This window comes from Canis lupus, chromosome 24 (assembly GCF_048164855.1).
Source record: "Canis lupus baileyi chromosome 24, mCanLup2.hap1, whole genome shotgun sequence".
NCBI lineage: Eukaryota > Metazoa > Chordata > Mammalia > Carnivora > Canidae > Canis > Canis lupus.
Window position 1 is genome coordinate 7,476,163 of NC_132861.1, and position 22,116 is coordinate 7,498,278.

General features: G+C 39.5%; 3 long non-coding RNA genes across 5 annotated transcripts in view; 1 reads left to right on the forward strand and 2 right to left on the reverse strand.

Annotated features, from left to right (window-relative positions):
• Window positions 1-4,652: 4,652 nt before the first annotated feature.
• Window positions 4,653-11,985, reverse strand: LOC140616400 (uncharacterized). The gene is made up of 3 exons (XR_012016893.1): window positions 11,775-11,985; window positions 6,063-6,277; window positions 4,653-4,942 (listed from the first exon to the last, which is right to left on the reverse strand). It is a non-coding gene; the product is annotated as an uncharacterized lncRNA (long non-coding RNA).
• A 58-nt stretch (window positions 11,986-12,043) lies between these two features.
• Window positions 12,044-22,116, forward strand: part of LOC140616401 (uncharacterized) — an 85,601-nt gene continuing 75,528 nt past the window's right edge. For 2 of the 3 annotated variants that reach the window (XR_012016895.1, XR_012016896.1), the window contains exons 1-2: window positions 12,044-12,308; window positions 13,291-13,421. This is a non-coding gene — a long non-coding RNA (uncharacterized lncRNA). Of the gene's footprint in view, window positions 12,309-13,290; window positions 13,422-14,143; window positions 14,357-22,116 lie in introns of all 3 variants that reach the window. The other variant, XR_012016894.1, reaches the window with a different exon arrangement.
• The window catches only part of LOC140616402 (uncharacterized), a 46,204-nt gene continuing 36,484 nt past the window's right edge, over window positions 12,397-22,116 (reverse strand). Inside the window, exons 2-3 of the long non-coding RNA XR_012016897.1 lie at window positions 21,014-21,085; window positions 12,397-15,121 (exon numbers count right to left, since the gene is read on the reverse strand). This is a non-coding gene — a long non-coding RNA (uncharacterized lncRNA). The remainder of the gene's footprint in view (window positions 15,122-21,013; window positions 21,086-22,116) is intronic.

The window sequence follows — 22,116 nt, forward strand, 5'->3', positions numbered from 1 at the left end:
ATCTCCCTCATTCTCTACTAGGGTCATCCTTGTCAGTTAAAAAAGTCTGGATATATGTTCTTCACATAAGGCATTTCTCTACTTTTTCCTGAGCTATCTTCTGTAACAGATGCCAGGCACACTTTCTTCCACGTGCATTTCTCAATAAACCCTCACATGAGATTGGGTCCTGCCGCATAAATTACTGGAGCCTCTCTGACACCTCCTTAAGGATTATGTCCTGTTTATTGCCAGCAAACCAAAAGCAGGTTCATTACAAATATGAGTCAGACAGAAGACACCATAGCGTATTCCCATCAATAGCCTTCAGGTGACTTCTCCAACCTTTGAGAAGAGGAAGTACTTTGGCCATACCAGAAGGTGAGAACTGGTGTCTCTGAATCCCTAACACAAGTTTGCACCCCAAAATCTTAGATATAATAGTTACCTTGAAAAAGTCACCGTCGGTGGAAAAACTTTTTGGAGATTGATGGAGTGGTACAGCTTCCGAAACCTGGGGTTAATAAACCATCCTGGGTTATAAGAGGAGGATGATATGGCAGGAAAAAAAATAAGGTATCTAATATGAAAGACAAAATGAGTTTCTAGACGATAGCTCAGATTTGGGATAAATGCTTGGTTTTTTTTTCTAGTTCTGTCTGAATTCTACTATAAGTTCTTTCACAAAGTGGCAATTGTGATTTAAATATAAAACCAACAATTTGCTGTAATGAAATTTCTTGCCCCCATATTTGCCAATTGAGTAAGAGGTTAATGTATAAAGAACATGTTTCATTTTTTTCTCATGTAGATAGAAGATGTAGAAAATAATAATGTGAATCTGAAATAATGAAAACTTTTTTTTTTTTTTTAATTCTGAAAAAGGAAAAACCCTTGATGTAGCCCTGTGGTTGGGAAAGATACCCTCGTTTCTTTTTCTAAGATTCAAAAGCAAGGCCATGAGCTGGAGCTATTTGCTCATTTGAAGTAAATTGCCTTGACAGTGCATAAGAGAGAGAAGAGCACTGAGATAATTGGGTTCAAAACAAGTGTTTGCTGAATGGAGACAGGAAGCTTTTTGTACAGATTAAAAAGTGTGTAAGTGAATGATTGGGCTAAAGGTTGTATTCCAGAAAAGATACAGGGAGGCATCATAATTCAATAGAGCATAAAGAGGAAAGAATATTTGGATATCAATTTGGTAAACACAACTACCAACTGTGTGCACAGCTCAGCATTTGGGGTGATTCAGGAGCATGTTGTAGGAGGCACCACTGCAGGAGCACCGTCTACATCCCCTTACCTTCTCAGAAGGTCACCTGCAGCTTTGGTGGGCAGTTTCCAACCACACTGAGGACTTTCACCCTCAAGCATCTGGGGCTTCTGCTGCAGGATGTTCTCTGGCTACCCTATTTGTGTACCTGCCAGGCCAGAAGTTGTGGGGTGGCATTAAAGCATTTGAACTTTAATACTTAAAGTACAGCCCATCTGGACTCCGTAAATGAAAGCTTTAATTCTCAGAGAAAAGGATTTGAAGGTCTGGGGGAGTTCAGAAAATCTCAGCTATAAGTCTCAAACAATGAGAGATAGGAGTTGGTGGATAACTGGTCCCTGATGGGACAATTCTGGGATGTGAAATGCAGTATTTCACAAGGACCCCAGCTGGAGTGAGGCACAGTTGCCCACGGTGGTAACTCACTTACTTAAAGGCTCTTCATTTGACTTTTGTTTTCCTTGCCTCGCTTCCCCAGAGCTATGATCTGCTTCTTTGGATCACTTCCCAAATAAACTACTTGTACCCGGATTTTTCCTTAAGCTCTGCATTGGAGAGATTCCAAACTAAGATATATGCTGAATAGATGTTTGGCAAAGAAAAATAGGGGGACGTTATTTTAAAATATTGGGTTTTAAAAACTTTGTAGAATTATTGAACATTTTGTACACCTGAAACTTACATAACACAATGTTAATTACACTTGAATGAAAAAATGGATTTTTAAAATTTGCATTTAGAAGCACAGAGTCTAATGGGAATTGAGGCTATTTGATGGAAGGGAGTGAGGGAAGGTTACAAAGAGAAATGTTGAAGGGAAGTAGCATGATTGCAACATCTGGGTGGCTCAGCGGTTGAGGGTCTACCTTCAGTCCAGGGCGTCATCCTGGAGGCCTGGGATCGAGTCCCACATCAGGCTTCCTGCATGGAGCCTGCTTCTCCCTCTGCCTGTGTCTCTGCCCCTCTCTCTCTCTCTCTCTCTGTCTCTCATGAATAAATAAACAAAATCTTAAAAAAAAAAAAAAAAAAAAAAGAAGGAATTAGCAAGATTTACTCCCAGACTGGTTGTGATGTGTCTGTCATTGAGTGGGAGGTTGTGGTGGAATGTAGCTCTCAGCTTTGGGGACAGTCACGAAGTTTGCATCACCTGAAATGATTGACAAGGAAAATAGGAAGAAAAGATTTATGGCGGGGGGGAGGGGAGAACCCCACAAGGAATAAATGTGTTTAGCATGTGAAGTCCATAGGATTTCTGGTCTTCCCCCTCAGCTTGTCGTATCAGTTTATCATTCTTCCATACAGGAGTGGTGAACATATTCACATGTACATCCACAGCTACGTTCTTTTCCTTCTCTTTAGAAAAAGACCAAGGTGGGGAAATGAAAGACAAAAGATCCTAATGTACTAAGGGCTCACTAACTCCAGAGTATGCCGTGTGCCGTGTGTGTGTGTGTGTGTGTGTGTGTGTGTGTGTTGTCTGCTTGCTTCAAACTTCTCAAGAAACAAACAAAAAAATGCCTTATTACAGAATAACACCTGCTATATAGTACAAGTTGACAAGGATACATTAGAGCTGTTTATTCTTATAAGTATCTTAATTTAGTTGAATCCTCTTGACATTCAATGATATCCATTAACCTAGGCTGTTTTTGAAACCGATGATACAGTCCTGTTTCATAATTTAAAATTTGTATTGTATTTTAAAACTCATTCCCCACTCAGGATTTTTATAAAGTTATATAGTTCCAGTTTGGATTAATAAGAAGGTTACCTTCCTGGAGTTTGTAACCCACAGCGCCTAGGTCTGCTTTCAAGGTTATGAGTTGAGTTATGAGATGACAGAATGACAACAGTAAAATGGAAGTGATTTTCCTAACCAGCCTCTCTCACCATCTGATGTGTGGAATTTTTTCCAGCTTTCGCAGCTGAGGCATTGCTAATTGTTGATTTGCATTAAGATTGTAAGCTCTGGCAAGCCTGAAATTCATTTTGGCTCATTTCCTCAGCCTCATTCCACAAATAGTATCTCCAGCCCCAAATGCTGAGGCCAAGGGAGAAAGATCCTGAGTAGTGTAAGGCATAACTTTGGTCTTTTTCTTATTGTAGAAAGATGCTTTTGATAGCAGTAAAAAAGAAGTCTAAAAATTAGAACATGTTCCCTTAGCAGTACCTTTTATGTGTCATTTTAGACCAAAGTCCCTCACATTCTGTGGAGGAGGGATTGAGTTTTTCCATATCAGGGCATTTTGGACAGAGAGAGGATTAGTCCTTTTGGGGGTATTTTGATCATTTCTTTCCAGCTTCTTTCAATTCTAGCAACACCTCAGAGATGGTGGCTATGTGGGAGGTCGATCTATGTTTAAATCAACACTGATTCAACAATATATTTAAGCCTTTCTTCAGAATTCATCATGTGGTGACAGCAAAAACAATCTCAAGGATAAATGAACATTTTTTGAGGGTGGGAATTTTTTTGATGCTAAAAATACTGCATTAAATGATCATGCTTCTCTGAGCTCTCATAAAGAGCTAAAGTGGACAGATTTAAATGGCATGATGTTTTTCTTCCTATGATTTCAGTTGATTTTACTAGAAATGGGATCAGGATGTCATAGGAAGGAGTAACACTGCAAACCCACTCCCACTTTTTCTTACTAAACACATGCAGTCTCTTTCCTAACAGCATTTAGGATAAGTAACAATTTTTCCATCTTAAAGTTAGCTTTTAAGAGCATTATCTATATTCAGAGATTTGATAAACACATCTAAGCTCAACTACCTACATCAATCACGATATACAATTTCATCTTTTCTCCTTTGCATTTTTTCCTAGACTAATGAACCATTATTATTTTATTTTCTTAATGAATGAAATGTCTTTAGATATCAAATTGGCAAATAATCCTATTTAGTGGCCAAGATATGGACAAAGGAAAAGATAAAAACAAGACAAACCATGCCCTCCTCCAAATGAGAAACTCAATAAAATATGGTTGGTTCAATGGATTCTGGGAGGAGAGAACTTTGAGACAAATAAATCACTGATTTATTACATGTTTTGAATTTCGAATTGCTTTGGGATAATATGGATGCAAATATAAACAACTGGGACAACTCAGTGCTTAAAATATTTGTATATAAACAGGAAGAGAAATGGCCATACTAGGGTTATTTATTTCTTGATGAAGAGAGCAGAAAATGATACTAAGACCTTGTGATTAGCTTTTGCAGATGCTTCAGTTTATAGTATAATGTTCATACCGACTGAAAAGGACTGAATTTGTAGACTGCACTTGAAGAATTCAGATTGGAAGCGGAACCGGGGAGTGGAGGTAGGAAATAATAAAGGATGATGTTACAAGTTATTCTTTGTTTTGTGATGAATCACCCCACAACTTAGTGACTTAAGCAACAATCATTTTATCATCTCTCATAACTTTTGTGAGTTAGAAATTCAAGAAGGACTCAGCTGGGTGCTACTGGCTGGGGATGTCTCATGCAATTGCAACCAGAGAGTGGTTGGAGCTGAAACAGTGATGGAAACAGGACTGGAGCAGCTTGACATTTGGCTGGACATTTCTCAAGGTGCAGTTGCAGTGCTTCTGCATAGGATCTTGTCCCTTGGGCTGGTTTGGGCTTCCGTACACGTAGCAGTTTCAGAGCGGTTAGGCAGCTTGTAAGGCCAGTGCTCTAGTGAGCAAGCAAGAAATGTCAATGTTTATGAGTTAGTCTCAGAAATCACTGTCATTTCCACCACATTCCACTAGTTATCAATAAGTCACAAACCTGCCCAGATTTAAAGGAAGAAGAAATGGAATCCATTTCTTGATGGGATGCCAAATTTCTAGAAAAACACTGGAATAGGACATAAACTCTTAGATCTACCCTTGGGGAGTAAAGTCTGGCACAGGTGGCCAGGTAAAAGAAAAAAAAGCAATGTGCTTTTTGTGTGCCTCACCTGTCCACTCAGCCAGGCACATCCTCCATTCTTGACCTCTTCTGCCCCTATGTCTTTTAATCCCAGCCTGCTCTGAATTGTTTGTGTTTTCATAGTTATGAATTTATGGATCCAAATCTGGAAGCTGTGGGTCCTGGCTCTTCCTGGATTTGTGTCCATCTCAAATTCGGTATCAGCTCCCTCTATGGGTTCTGCTTCAGCTGCCTTTTCTCTGGGTGTTTTGTGTAAGCACTTGCTGCCTTAGCCCCTGTTACCAAAGGATTTCATCCCTTTTCCCACATTGCTGGGTCAGTCCCTGTTGCCTCAGTGAATGCCGTGGGAGATTCAGGAGAATGGGAAGACAGTATTGACTTATGACTGGAGAAAGACATTTTAGCTTTTACATTTTGTACTAGCTGCATCTTTGAGGAGTTGGTGAAGCCAAAGCTAAAAAACAGACCAAAGTTGAATTCATGCATGAAAAGTTGGGCCTATAAGAACATTAAAGATATATTCCAGCCTGCATTTTACAAGTGAGGAAATTAAAGTCCAGTGAGATCTACTGATTGTCTCACAAATCCTAGTACCAGGGACTTGAATGAAGGTCTTCAGATTTCTGTGTAGGCACACACACAAAAAGTTTTATGTGCACCAAGCACAGTCATTAGCAACACATTGAATTTTGCTTTTGTTTTGTTTTGTTTTTAGAAGTAACTGTCAATAAATATTGAAATTCCTTTGTTTACATTTTTAACCTTCCAAAGAAACTCTTGGTATTTAAAATACAAGAACCACTTGGGTCTTGTTGAATGATGGGGGCAGATACTTTCATCTTGGCCTGACTCTGCAAGAGACTCAGGAATACCTGCTCACCTTGTGGTCCCTTATCCTTAGATTCTTCTGTCTGCTCTTAAATTTAGCTGGTACCTGAGGCTTGACATAGATCAATGGGGATCAACACTGGTGATGAATTCTCCTCCTGCTCTCTTGGACAAACTTGCTTCTGAGCTGCAGCCAAAATTTGGGACACTTTTGAGAGTCAAACTTCAGTCAAATGATTTCTTACTGCATCCCCAAGGTCAAGGTCTCTAATGGGGAAAGGTTGTGGGTAAAGAGTAAGCAGCTGAAGAATTCTAGAAGAATCTTCTCTCCTATCCCTCAAGGTTTTCAAAGTAGAGATGTCTAAAGGAGGGCCAAATGGTTCCTCAGGCAATATGTAATTCAATGTCCTCAGAAGATTCAGTGAAATACTGTATTATATTTAAATTTCAGACAGTTAAACACCAGTTACTTATTGGAGTGGCAGCAGATTGTAACAGAGCAGGGCACTTTGGAATCAGATCCCAAGGAGCCCATTTTAGCCATACCACCTAATGTTTGGGTGAGCTTGGTAACAAATTTTCTTTTTAAAATTCTAGGTTCTTAGCCTATACAATAAAACCATGCCTGTTATGGGTTGAATTGTATCTCCTCCTCCCCTAATTTGTATGTTGAAGTCCTAATCCCTGGTACTTCAAATTGTGATTGTATATGAAGACAGGGTCTTTAAGAAGGTAATCAAGGTGAGGGGTGCCTGGGTGGCTCAGTCGGTGAAGATCTGACTCTTGGTTTGGGCTCAGGTTGTGATCTCAGGGTTGTAAGATGAAGCCCCAAGTGGGACTCCATACCCAGCGAGGAGTCTGACTGGGATTTTCTCTCCCTTTCCCTCTCCTGCTGCCTGCCCACCCCCTACTCTTGCTCTCTCTTTCTCTGAAATAAAAAAATAAATACATCTTTAAAAAAAAGGTAATCAAGATGATATGAAGTCATATGGGTGGCTGTAATCCAATATAACTCTTGTCTTTATAAGGTGAGGGGATGAAGACAGAAACCCACATAAAGGGAAGACCTTGTGAAGACATCTGAAGAAGATAACCATCTATAAGCCAATGAGAGAAAACTTGGGAGAAACCAATTATGTTAGCATGTTCTTAGCTTGCGTTCAGTATGGTGAGAAAATTAATTTCCTTCATTTAAGCCACCCAGACTGTGAAACTTTGTTATAGCAGCCCTTACAAACTAATACAATGCCTTTAGAATGATTTTTAAATTTTAAACCACTACACAAATATAAAATTATTACTGAAATAATGTTAATAGCTACTGTCTGGCAACATTTTGAACCTGAAGGAATTTGAGACTTGGGAAATTGGGTAGGTCCCAAAAGTACCCAAAAAGCTATGGAGATTTCTCTAAGACTCCAATAGTGTGTCAAAGGGTCATTTCTTACCCTGGGCTCATTAAATAACAAAACGCAAGGTGTTTTCTATGTCTGGTCATGTTCTAGGCTGTGTCAGGAAACCCAGAAGGAAGGAAAAAAAAAAAAAAAGGAAGCTTTGTTTTTCCATGCTCATACATATGGCTATCTTCTAGCCCAGAAGGAGAATCCAGTTTCCTTCTTACTACTCAGAATTCCCAAATATAGCTGAATTGGTATTCAATTTCTAAGAAAGAATTTGAGTTACGGGATGAAAGTGTGGCTCTTATTTAGAAAAAAAAAAAAAAAAGGAATCACCTTAGGTTTCATAAGGGGCAGATTAAATGCACTGAATTCTAGATGCTTATTTTTATTTGCATTAGACAGAAGTAATTTTTCTAGCCTATACTTTTCAACTCAATGTTTATTTAGTCAAGCTCCTGGAGAATTGGTCACTGCCCTGAGAGCATTAAGGGGTAAATTGAATACACAGAAAGTCATGAGCCTTTTTTTTTTTTTTTTTTTTGCAGTTGATATAATTTGTGTGGGACAGGTTGACAGTAGCCCAGCAAACATGCATCAAGTGTTTGCAAGGAAAAAAAGCACGTAGGGTAAAGCTGAAAGAAAAATTTTGCACTTTTGTTTTTCAGTCTGCACAGACCTCTTCTTAGGATCTGTGTAGGGGACTCAGTCATTTCTATTAAAAAGACTCAGAATCCGTATCTAAGGCTTCCACATAAATTTTAATTTTGTAACCTCTTCTTCCTTCCTTCTCCCCCACTTCCTAAACCACAGTCTATTTTCTTTGTACAAGTTTTCCTGACCTCTGGCCCCAGCAAGAGAATTGTAATTAGAACCCTGGCAAAAAGTATTATCAACTTGGAAGCTGAGCAGAAAAAGAATAAATTCTTAAGTAACTTTTGTGTGATGCCTTGATTTGTAATTCAGTTAAAAAAAACCAAAACTATGAGGATTAAAGCTCTTGGTTTGATAGTAATGAGCAATATAAAAATTATAGTGAATCAGAACAAGTTATCATCAGTGGAATGCTTTGATCAACCTAAGATGAAAGGCAATTTGTAACTATAAATGATTCCTTTTTAATCAGATTAATTGTGTTGCTCTGTTTTGGGGGTGAAAGCTGAAGCATCTGAAATTCAAGCTAGGTAATGATGGTAAACATTACTGAAGGAACAATTATCTTGCAGGGTTTGTCAGGGCATTTCATTTCTATCACTTACAGAAGCAATCATTTCATTAGGAGTTTTATCCCTAATTTCATTTTCTAAAAATGAATCCTTTAGAAAAAGATGAGTTAAAAGTGTTTTCAGAGAAGGCATAGGTCCAAAAAATGAGTTTCCAGTTAGAACTGAGTGAGGTCAGGGTGAGGCAAAATATGCAGATACGTCAGGCTGGGAAGAGAGTAGCTGGGGCCATGGCAGAGGTGCAGGAGACATTCAGACTGGACTCCAACGGGCTAGACGTGGAGCTTCACTTATCAGTGGCTGTTGCTGAGGTGAATACTCTTTCTGCTGAGGAAATGCTGTTATCATCTTCCCTTCCTTCATCCCATATCTCTCCTCACTCAGTCAGGGGGAACAGTCTGGTAACTGATGTTTATGGCTTTGGAAGACCCTCTGTTCTCTTAGTCTGTACCAAACGCCTGGATACAGATCTTCTGGGAGTTCCTAGGGTCTAAGGGTGGCAACCCATCTTGAAATGGCTTAGGAAGAGTGGTCCCTGGCCTAGATCAACACACCTGCTGAGCAGTGGCACACCAGAGGGAATAGCTAAGAAGTCCAATGGACCAGTTCTGGTATTTATATATTTTTAAAATTCCTACTATCAGGGAGGCCCCTTTGAGTTTTGGTAGTTGTGCGCACAAAAGATATTAGTATTGACTGAGCCCAGATTGGTATTGGCATCGATAAACAAATGCTTCACTGACGACTAGTTTGTACCTTGCCTAATATACTGCCACCGAGTACATCTGCTGGAGAGCAGGATAGTAAGAGAGTAGACAGTATAAATCATAAGAAGCTTGGATAAGCACATGGATATAACTTTCCCAGGGAGACTCGGGGTGGCCTGGGCTGAAAATGGTGATATATTGATGAGTTTGAATTGTGTTAGCCAGCTTTCAGGGGCACATGAGATTGTTCCCTTTTTTGGTATTGTTGTTTTATTCTTATGACAACAGAAATATATGTCATTTTATTAGAACATTGAGGAAATTAAGATAAACAAAAGTAAAATAATAAGAGTGGACTGAGAACTTTTCATCTAAAGATAATCACAATACTATGAAGGGGATGTCACTTCTTCCTGGCAGAATTAATCACTTGCATGTCTGTGGGTGGCTTTTGAGCACCCTTCTCTTAGGGATCATAATGAATTCATTGTATTCCCTCCCCCCCCTTTTTTTTGCAAGTATCTGTTTCTTTTTTCTAGATCATGAGTAACTTAATGGTGGGAGATAGGTCATACTGAGAGTTTCTAGATTGTTGACTAATTGACTGAGTGAGTGAATGAATGTCACTAGACTATTTTACTCCAACCTGATGGCATCAGTTGAGACTCTGAGTTTATGTTATAAAATTCAAATTGCTTAAAGAGGCTATTTTTTTTAAATAGTAAGCTTATTTTATTTATTTTTAAAGATTTATTTATTTATCTTAGAAAGAAACAGTGAGTGAGCATGACTGGGGGGAGGAGCAGAGGGAGAGAATCTTCAAGCAGACTCCTTGCTGAGTGCAGAGCCTGAGGCAGGGCTCCATCTCACAACCTATGAGATCCTGACCCTAGATGAAACCAAGAGTCAGATGCCTAACTGACTAATACACCCAGGTGCTCCTAAAACTGCAAGCATATTTTAAATGTTCCTCTCAAGTCCTTGTTCCCTTTAAAGCCTGCTTTCATGGTTCCAGGATTAGAGGAAGATGATTTGCCACCATTGTGGTGGCATAACAATGCTTAAGGAAGCTTGTCCATAACAGGCTTAAGGAATAGATCTTAGAATTTTATGTAAGGGAAGCCTCAAATGGAAGAGAGTTGGAGAAACCACTCCTTTCTGCTTCAGGTTCATACTGGAAAGGAGAGGAAAGACAGGCTGGGCGTATGCCTGTTAGATGAGTGGAAAGAAGTGAGGAGGACCATGGTTTTCTGTTTGATATCCCAAAAGGCTGCAGGGCTATGGAAAGATCCCTTGATACTGAAGTCCCAGGGAGAATGCAGCAGAGTCTCAGTATTTTCTACAGCCAACAAAAACTGGAGGCAGAACTTGTCATTGGCCAGCAAAGTGCGGGCATCACTGGAATGCCAGCAGAGAGGTTTATCCATGAGGTTCATACTCCAGAGGCCACAGCTATGAATGTTGCCAGGGTAAGCAGTGATCGAATGGACAACGGGCATCTGACTAGCAGCCAGAGGAGTCATAAAGCTCTAAGAACCTCTGTGTTCCAGAGCCACAAGGGCATCCAAGCTCTTTCTTTCTTTTTTTTTTTTTTTTTTTAATTTTTATTTATTTATGATAGTCACAGAGAGAGAAAGAGAGAGAGGCAGAGACATAGGCAGAGGGAGAAGCAGGCTCCATGCACCGGAAGCCCGATGTGGGATTCGATCCCGGGTCTCCAGGATCGCGCCCTGGGCCAAAGGCAGGCGCCAAACTGCTGTGCCACCCAGGGATCCCCAAGCTCTTTCTTTTATTCAAACCCATACCAATAGAAGAGAGGCTTGTAGATATAGGAGACATTGACCAGATTAGAGGAAGTCAAGTACTTTTTCTCCCTACTAAGACCAGACAAAATTTAGACTTTCTCTGCATTTGAGTTCTAGTGTGAATAATTGTGCAAGTCTGGTAGTATGCATAAGAGGGGAATTTCTTGGTTTGCAGAACCCAAAGGGTGATAGGGAGATAAGCTAAACTGTGAGAAGGGTACAGTTTCACCTGGAGGCAGGAGCTCAGCTTTCTGCCTTCTTCACTAATCTCTGCTTTGCCACTTACCTTTCTCACTACTGACCAGCTTCTTCATGTGAAGAAGTTTAACATTTTATACTTTGACTATTAGAAGATGGGAGACCTCCCTCAAGTTTGTTTTGATCTTGAGTTCAAATTCCTAGGGAAATGCTTATATGGATCTAGTTTGATCAGATGTCCCACTTGGACCAATCAGCTGTAACCTTAGGGATGCTATTTTCAATGGCCCTCTACCTCTTGGATCAGTTGCATACTCCTAAACCAACAAACCATGACCAGGGAGTCAGGGACATGTAAATCCAGGATGGTTTCCATGGTAGCCATGGTTGGAAGGACAGTTCCCAGGAGTAAGTAAGATATTGAAATAAAGTACCACTTGGACAACAGCATGACATGAATCCTCTTGTCGGCATGTGCACTCTCCAGGACATTCTGGGTTCTTGGGAGCAATGGAATGTTTGGTGGCTCATGCAGAGAAATCCACAATAATTATACCAGCCTCCAAGACGGACCCAGTGATTCCTCCCACACGAGGTGTTACCACACGTTGAATCTAGGCTGGCCTGAGTGATAAATAGAACACAGTGGAGATGATGGTGTGTGGCTTTGGAAGCTGGGTCATAAATGGCATTGTGACTTCCACTCGCTCTTGTGGGCTACTTTCTCTGCTTCTGGGGACACTCAAATAGCCCTGGGAGAAGTTCATGTGGACAGAACCAGAGGCCTCCTACCAACAGCCAGAACCAATTGCCAGTCATGTGAGCAGGCCACCTTGGAAGCTGATCCTCTTGTCTTCAGATAATTGCAGACCTGGTGGGTATCTGACTGCTCTTTCATGAATGGCTCCTCTAAGTCAAATTGCCCAGCTAAGCTGCTCCCAAATTCCTGACCCAGAGAGCTACCAAAGGTAACACATGTTTATTGCTTTTTTAAGCTGCTACACTTTGGTTTTGGTTTTTTAAAGATTTTATTTATTTATTCATGAGACACAGAGAGAGAGGCAGAGACATAGGCAGAAGGAGAAGCAGGCTCCATACAGGGAGTCTGTTGCGGGACTTGATCCTGGGACTCTGGGATCAGGCCTTGAGCTGAAGGCAGATGTGCTTAACCCCCGGAGCCACCCAGGAGTCCCTAAGCTACTACATTTTGGAGTAGTTTACTATGTATGGTTAATTTCTCAACCCAGTTAAATCATAGTGAGCTTTCCAGGCCTGAAGTAGCCAAAAGCCCATCTAATATGACTCAAAGAGAACATGGCCAGAGAACTCTAAATTGTTTTCTTTGGGTTCTATAGATATTCTGTCAAAAACAAAACAAAAGAATTCAGAAAACAAAGGATCTCTGACACATATTTTACCTGGTTTGCTAGTATCACCAACACATTGAGTATACCTCAAGAGAGAGAAAAAAAATAAATAAAACTGACATTGGAAAAGTAGTGGGAATATCTGCATTTTCATCCCTGCTCTTGGTCATCATTAAGTTATTTCTGCTCCAACCTCTCTAGGTGGCTTGAGGATCACATGAGGTAATGAAGGTGGAAGCACTCTGAACATTTCCCACACCTTACAGATACCACGTGCCACTGTTACAATCATGAGGACAAAGAGTGTGGATGTGGATTAGAATTAGAAACTGGGAAAGAAAAGGAAGAGAGTAAGAGAGAGAAATAGGTGAAAAACTGCTTATTTTCCCCCTTATTGAAAAGGCATTCTAATAAGAGAAAAATATTTTTAGTCAATTTTGAATGCTACCTTAATATTATTTGGGGATGTCTTTGTATGTAGCAAAAATATAAAATCAGACCTCCCATAGGCCGATGAGGTAGAGTTGGTATTAAGCGGATTCCTAATAATTCTGTTTCCTGGCATGCTCCTGACATCCTGCAGCATAATGCAAATGCAGCTGGCTACCCGGGTCATAGCTCCGACTAACCCATCACGCTCACTGATGTATGACTTCACCTCTCTGAATGTGTTCTCCATATCAGTCTTCCCACGAGGATCCCATACCTCAGCAGGTATATTTCATGAGTGGAGGTGTAACTGATGAATCTTCTAATTTTATAGTCTGAAACGGGATGATAAAACGCTAGATTTATAGATAGTGTTTCATTGTGCACAACACTCACGTTCCTTATTCCCATCTGGTGTGAAGAAAAGAAATTTGTTCTCCCTTTAACGTGTCATGCTGTTAAATGTATGTTGCTTAAGATCTTGAGGAGTTGAAGCATAGCTATCCACCAGCATAAAAGATATGGTGCTGTGGGCAATACTTTCATGCAAGCAGAGCTTAACCGAAGGCATTTTATTGACATTGCAGTGATTTTTTATTTTGGATGGAGAAGATAAACCTTTATGTCCTGGTTTATTAACAAAACCTGTCCTCAAATTAGGATGCGCTTTCTTAGATACACACGTGGCTGCCAATTCCCCCCTAAATTTCATGCTATGAAGTGTGCAGGCTGCTCCATTGTCATAGTGTATCAGAAATTCTGCCAAAGGAGTGCATTTTCAACTGCAGCCTTAGCAAGCGGCCTTGGTGTGGCCATGCAAAATCGCTTCTTACGGATTTCAAGCGAATGAAAATGCAAGTTTCTCCCTCCTGAAACCAGAATCAGAATTTCTGCCCTGTACCTAATAAGGACTGCCCTTATGGCTCCCCAAATTCCATAGAAAGAACACTTGTACATGCATACTTTTATATTTAGCATGCTCTCATTAACATGTCATTTCTCTTAAGGGAGAACAATTAGGTATTCATCTCATTACAACAGAAGAGATTTACAAAGATATGAGAGTCACAAAGGAGATAAGAAAGGAAAAATAATGTGTGTTATTTGAAAAAGAATGTATGTTATCTGAAATCACTACATTTGAATAATACTGGTCTGTATATAACTAAGACCTCAAAAAAAAGAAGAAGAAAGCAATGCAAAATGAATCTGAAAAAGTGGTGAGTGTCATAGAGCAAATCCTCTTTTTCGTGCATCATGTCAAGTAGTAGCATTTCCTACTTTATTAACATCAGCGTACATCATGTGTGTATGTGCGTGTGTATCGATACCAGTTGATACTGCTTTATGACTGTTTTACATATTATTTGACTTCTTAGCACTTTTTGTTTTGTTTTCTGGACCAACATCTTCCAGGAACCTACTTAATTTTATCTTTTTATATTGAAATGACAAGACCTTTTCTGTGTGAAAATATATGATTTGCAAACATTTTTAAAGTGTATGTGTTTAAAAATACTGTGTGTTAGGTTTTTTCCAAAATGAACGGTGGAGAAATGAAAAAAAAACAACCCGGCAGAGCCAGGCAGTAGGTTCGAGGCGAGAGTGCTTTTGATGGGGAGCGCTCCCGGGCGAGGTTCGGTGACCCGGAGAGGTGGCCCGAGTCAGGGAAGTCGCGCCCAGGTTGGGGAGCGCGGGGGGTTTTAAGCCTTGTTGGCTCCGGGTCGGATCCGGGTGGGTCCCTTGCCAAATTGGGCAAAGGATCACCGTGTCCCTAGGAGACTGGCTGGGGTGGGGATAGTACAGGCGATGGGGGTGGTCCCTGGCTGGAGAGTCCTGGATGGAAAGTCTCGGCTTCCCGTGTAGGCTTCCGTTTACTGGAGACGATGTGGTGGTCATGGCTGCTTTGGCGGGAAGATCAGCCATTTTGACCCAATTTGAGATGTTGGCCATGTTGGGTGCCCCTGTCTCTCAGCAGCCCAACACTGTGAAATAAGCAAATTGAGGGCATGTAAATAAAACACAGTTAGGATAGAAGAGATTTTCCCCAAAGTGTAAGAGAATTTTTACCAAGATTATCATGGTAAGATTTTATTCTTGCTAGCCCATGAGCCCACGCTGCCACACGCTTTCCAGGTAAATAGTTGATGGGCTCAAGTATCACTGCATAGCTCTGACTTCCCTCACTTTGTGACAATGGAATATTTATTTAAGTACTATCTCATTTAATATAAATTATCTCATTTAAATATGACCACAATGTCCACAAGGTTGCTATTTGATAGTAGGTACAGAGATGCAAATGATGATTAAGAAACTTGATGAATAAGGTTATAAACTGAGGGAAGTGATAGTGACGTCGGTCCTTCACGGTTGGCCCTAGCTGCCCCTTCATTTCTGAGCTTGCCTTTCCCCTCTTTGTCACTCCCTCAGCTCCAGCCCCTGCAATAATTCCAGTCTTGGGACGCCTGGGTGGCTCAGCGGTTAGGCCTCTGCCTTCGGCTCAGGGCGTGATCCTTGAGTCCCAGGATCAAGTCCTGCATCCGGCTCCTTGCATGGAACCTGTTTCTCCTTCTGCCTATGTCTCTGCTTCTCTCTGTGTCTCTTGTGAATATAAATACATAAAATCTTATAATAATAATAATAATAATAATAATAATAATAATAAATAATTCCAGTCTTTATAGGAACTATGCTTCTCCAGCATTTTCTGATTTTGCTCTGCTTGGTAACTCCTTACTTCTACTTTAAGGCTTGGTTCATGTCCTGTGGGACTCCTGTGGTAGTCATTGCTGGGTGCCCCATCCCTCAGGTTGTCCATGTATCTGTGTACACCACCAGCAGAGCAATATAAGAGGGATTTTTGATCCTGGAGACCAAACAAAAAACCTTTGATAGAAGAAATAAAGTATAATTCTTTTGGTGAGTTTATTATGTGGGGATAAGAGAAATACCTTTCTGTGAGGAAGTTGTGAAGTAATGCATGTATGCCTGGCTCACTTAGTACATATTCATTATCGTTATTGTTATTCATTCAAAATGTATTTCTGATCCAATGAATATTGTAATAAGTGAAACAGAACAAATTCACAGTGAGTTAATAAATGAATCCAAAAAGCTGTAGAATACAGGAAACCTACTTCTTTCCTAAATGATATCAAACAATACTGCTGTGCTTTAGTATGGAAATTACCTTTAGGTGTCTGAGATCATAAAATAATGTTAATCCTTATTGTGATAGCAACAACAATAAAACCAATGAAGACAATAAGCCCAATAGAGATTCAGTGCTTACTCTGTACCAGGCCCTACCAGGTTAAATATTTTCTGTGAGTCATCTCATTGAATTTCCACAGAAACCTCTCAAAGCAAGAGGGTTTTTTTTTGTCCCCTTGGGACAGATGAAAACCACTGATTAGGAATTTCCTTGTGCAAGCTTCCATAACTGGAAAAAGTGGAATGAGAATTTGAAGGAGGTATAATTCATTGTGATTTCACCAATATTTGGTGCACCTGGGCCTGGCCTCTGCTTCAACCCTCTATTGGAATAGCATGAAGATATTCTCTTAAATTCGTTTTTAGAAGTTAATTTCCTTCCTGCCTGCTTTTCTTTCCTTCCTTCTTTTCTTTTTTTTTTTTTTTAAATTTCAATTAGGTTTGCAATCCACTTAGAATTGATTTTTATATTTTCTATCTTAAATTCCATTTTAGAGTCTATTTTTTTTTTGTAGCTATAGGATTCTAGGTCTATAGTTTTTTTTTTTTTTTTTTTTAGCACTTTAGAGATGTCATTTCATTGTCTTCTGGACAATACATAGTTGTAATTAAAAAGTCAGCCATTATTCTTATTATTGCTCTTTGAAGGTAATGAGTCTTGTCTTGCAGACTTGAGTCTCAGCAGTTTTCCTATGATGTACCTCCAGTGGTTCTCTTTGTATTTATACTCCTTGACATTGATTGGCAGAGCCTCTAAAATCTTTATGTCTCTCTTGTTTTATGTCATTTGTCAGTTTTGCAAAATTCACAACCTGTCTGTCTTCACATATTGCTTCTGGCCCATTATTTCTCCTCTCTCCTTCTGACACTAATACTTGTCAGGGTTTTTTGTTTTTTGTTTGTTTGTTTTGTCTGTTTGTTTGTTTTGGTGTGTGTATGTATGTGTGTGTGTGTGTGTGTGTGTGTCATATGTTTCTTGCAGCTTTTTCTCTTACTTGCCATTCCTTATTTCTCTTTGTGATTTCAGTGCAGGTATTTTCTATTGATCCACTTCCAATTCACTAATTCTTCCTTGCACACTATTTAATATATTGTTTGAACCATTCATCAAAATTTTATTTTAGGTTATTTATATTTTTCATTCCTATAATTCCCATTTGGTTCTTCTTATAGATTGTGTTATCTGGTGACACCATCTTGCCCCCTATTTCCTTAATTAATAATCATTGATATTCTAAAACTCATGTCTGGTAACTCTGATTTCTGTTCACCTCAGTGTTTCAGTGTTTGTTTGTTTGTTTTTAAACTTCTCTTGCTTTTTGGTCATTTGATCTCCTTGCATATTTGGACCCTCTTCTGTTTTTACTCTACCACCACCTCCAACTTGGTTCTTGACTATTTGTTTTTCTAGCATGCCTGGGGTTTTTTTTTTTTTTTTTTTAATAAAATTATTGTCTACTAGAAACATATACACTTGATCCACTATAAATGGAAATTTAAGTGTGTAAATACAATCCTCACTCTACTTCACTTAGCCTTCTTTCCATAATATTTTTCTGTTGTGAGTCAAACACAATTTACTTTATTCCACAATCTCTAAGTCACATATCAAGTTCCATGAGTTGTCTCTTTCTTCTTTATCTTTGAAGTGAGGTAGGTGGAACATCTCTCCATTTCCTTTTGTGGGTAAAGAAGGAAAATGTCACAACACTTCAATAATATTTTCCAATGAAACTTTCATTTCAATCTCAGATCTTTTTCTTAGCCTTAATGAACACATTTGTAAATAGTTTGGCACCTCATTTCAGAATAAAAGAGTACTAGCTACTGTCTTGTGGCCTCACATGAAACAGACAAAAAAAATTTTTTTAAAGATTTTTTTATTTATTCATGAGAGACACACAGAGAGAGGGAGAGGCAGAGACACAGGCAGAGGGAGGAGCAGGCCCCATGCAGGGAGCCCGGCGTGGGACTTGATCCTGGGTCTCCAATGATCACGCCCTGGGCCGAAGGCAGGCGCTAAACCACTGAGCCACCCGGGATGCCCCCAAATTTATTTTTTAATAACCTATTACAAATTTGAGATAATGTTATCCTTCTTCCTGATATAAAAAATATTGTTGGGGTGCCTGGGTGGCACAGCCATTTAAGCATCTGACTCTTGGTTTCAGCTTAGGTTGTGATCTCAGAGTTGGGAGATCAAGCCCTGTGTCAGGCTCTACGTTCAGCACAGAATCTGCTTCAGTTTCTCTCTCTCCCTCTCCTCCCTCCCCTCTCTCTCTTTCAAATACATAAGTAAATCTTAAAAAAATACTAATATCTATTTAAAATGTTTCATTTTAATTGTCTAAAATTGTGGCGAAACCTTAAAAATGTAAAAATTATTGGTCTGTATATGCCAATAAACTAGTTAGTCCTTGGATACTAGAAGTTTGGAGAAACATTGTCCTGAATTTGTTGTACTGAATTTATGTGGACATAACCATATAATCTACCCACTAAGAACAAAACTACCAATCTGATTCACTGTAGTCATCTGATTTTGAATATGTGGAATATATGGTGTCGGCAGAACACAATATCTAATCTCAATAGGCAATTAGAATTGAGTCTCGACCTAATTTATATTAGGATATCATCAATATGTAGAAGTCAGAAATGGCTGACACACTAGGGTAAAGGATATAAATGAGAAGTCAATAAAAGCCAGAACATGCAAAGCTCAGGGGAAAATGAGCTGATGCTCTTAAGACTTTACACATGATAAAGAGATCCCCTTTACTCTGGTGTACACAAATTATTTTACCCTTGTGTATCCTTATCACTCTTATAGTCCCTACGTCCATGGCCAAGACTAAATATATGTATTGCTAGCTACCGTTGACCTTTGAACAATGTGGGGGTGAGGGGCATCAACCTCTTGAGCAGTTGCAAATCCTCATATAATTTTTGTCTCCTGTGAAACTTAACTAATAATAGCCTACTGTTGACTGGAAGCCTTAGTAATCAGTAACATAAATAGTCAATCAACACAAATTTCGTATGTTACATGTGTTGCATATTGTATTCTTATAATAAAGTAAGTTAGAGGAAAGGAAATGTTATTAAGAAAATCTTAAGGAAGAGAAAATACATTTACAGTAGTGGACTGTATTTATCAGAAAAAAACTACATGTAAGTGGACCCACACAGTCCAAACTCATGTTGTTCAAGGCTTGATTGTTCTTCTAAATCCACCTACTCAAAATTAAATAGGAGCTGAGCAGAGCAGAGTCTGAGACTACTTAAATCCATTTAAGTGTGTGTGTATGTGCCTGTTGTGTGAGAAGGAACCCTGACCCTGTGAATCCTGATAATGACTACTTAGGGATAGAGTTATTATGATGATGATTATGGAATAAAATGCCATTTTAGCTAAACTAAGCCTTTCTCCTCTCCTACAGAGACAAAGTTCCACATTCTTTTTTGTCATCAACCTTGCTGATATCTCCCATATCTTACACTATCATCATTTTGACATTCTATCACTGCTACATGCCATTAGCATCCTGTTCCATTGCTGTCTTGGAGAATCTTGATTGCCCTGTGAATTGACCCAGCAATTATGGCCAAATGCTTTAGGAATGCTCCTGTACATTATAAACACATCAATGGGCTTGTGGATGTGATAATGATAATGATGAAATTACACTTTCTCACTTTCTGTAGCTTCCAGAGAGTCACTCACAGGGGGATGCTTCCTAGTCTAAAGTAAAACTCCTTGTTTACTAGTCCTTGCAATGTCTGGGGCCTTGGAAGCTTGAGGGATTAGAGGCCAACGGGTAATAATCTTTGCCATGGTCTTTGTTTCTGCTAATTCAGTGAGAGGCATAAGCAAAGTATTATTAGAATCCTCTAAGATTCTTACACCACATGAATTTACATAAATTATTAACATCAGAGAATTCCTTTTTCCTTGGATGAAGTTTCCCTTACTAAGGATTGTGTGTTGATCACTCTCACGAATTTGGAGGATTATAATGTGGAAATAGAGAAAAAACAGAGTCAAAATCTCTTTCTCGGGATCCCTGGGTGGCGCAGCGGTTTGGCGCCTGCCTTTGGCCCAGGGCGCAATCCTGGAGACCCGGGATCGAATCCCACGTCGGGCTCCCGGTGCATGGAGCCTGCTTCTCCCTCTGCCTGTGTCTCTGCCTCTCTCTCTCTCTCTCTCTGTGTGACTGTCATAAATAAATAAAAATTTAAAAAAAAAAATCTCTTTCTCTATCTCCCACTCCCAGAAACCATGATTGAGGTGATACTCCCACTCCTGAAAACTGACTTGTTGACTTCTCTCTGATGATATCATTACTACTCAAGCATGGCCAACACCTGCGTTTGGTAATGTCTTTGGTTGAGTATGTGTTGGCAGTTTGGGGAAAGAAGACGTCAGATCCAGAAGGAATACTCCTTTTTGCTAAAGACTGATATATTTTGTGTAGGGGCTTCACTAGAGACCTAACTTGAAGTTTCATTTTAGTAAACAATATTCCTTTCTCTATTCTTTATACCACCTGTGGTCCTTCCCCACTATACACTTGATTCCTCTCAATGGTAAAAAACACACTGTAGTTGCCCTAAAATTAGCCTGTTCATGGATCCACCAAGGATCTTTTGATTTTTACCTTTGCATTTTCAGCTTTGATATTGTTACCTAGGGCAGGACTCTGGATCCCTCTGGACTATATTTTTCTCTTCTGTAAAACAATAGAGTAAGAAAGTGAGAGAGCAAAGAAAAACTTCTGACTTTTTTCTTTCATATATTATTTCATCAAACATTTAATAAGGGAGCAAGAGGTATATAAGTGAGATAGATGAGCCCACCAAAAAATATCATAGTAAAGTAGAAGAGAGAAGCTGATGAACAACAGACACTTATATAGTATGGCAAATACTGTAAGGCAATTATGATATGCTAGAGGATCATACTTCAAATAATAAATTCTGCTTAGGAAGACATTTGGGAGGGTTCCCCAAAGAATATGTCAATTAAGTGGGGTTTGAACAATGATTAGAGTTTTGTCAAGTGTGGTTGCAGGAAAGCAAATTTCATACAGAAGGGAAGGAATAAGCAAAGGTTCGTGCAAGTTTAGGGAATGATAGGCGCTCAGATTTTACTAGTTAGCATTATGGATGATGGGAAGTGGTGGTGGATGGAATGTGGAAGCATGTGGTATAAAATCACTAGAGGCATTGAATGCCATGCTAAAGAATTTAAGAGAATGGGGAAGTAAGTGTTTTTCTTCCTAGTTTTGAAAACAATATGATAGATTAAATAACAGAAACAAAGGTAATTCCTTAAAGGTGATAATTCTTGGTTGGGTGATTTTTTAGTAAAAAATAAATAAGAAGAAGTATGTATCACATTGTCTATCTTTAGTGCACCATGAACTCCGAGAGTAAGTCTCTTCTTTCAAGTGTTTGCTTCATCTGTTACTGTTTACTTTCGTTACTGGTATTTGGATTGGCTCTTGAACTATCCTGGCATTGATTCATCTTTCCAGACAGCTGCTCCTTTGAAGCATCATTGCAAGAGATGCTTTCCTACTTACCCAACAGAGTGTATACTTGTCAATCAAAATATAAATAGCACCCAAGCAACCTGCATGTCCAGAGGCTGGAGGAGAGACAGGACTGTCTCCCCACTGAAGTTCTGCCAAGTTTAGAAAGACCAGATTCTTTGTGAGCCCTCTGAGATTGTAGAGAGGGACCCCTCATGAAAACTTGC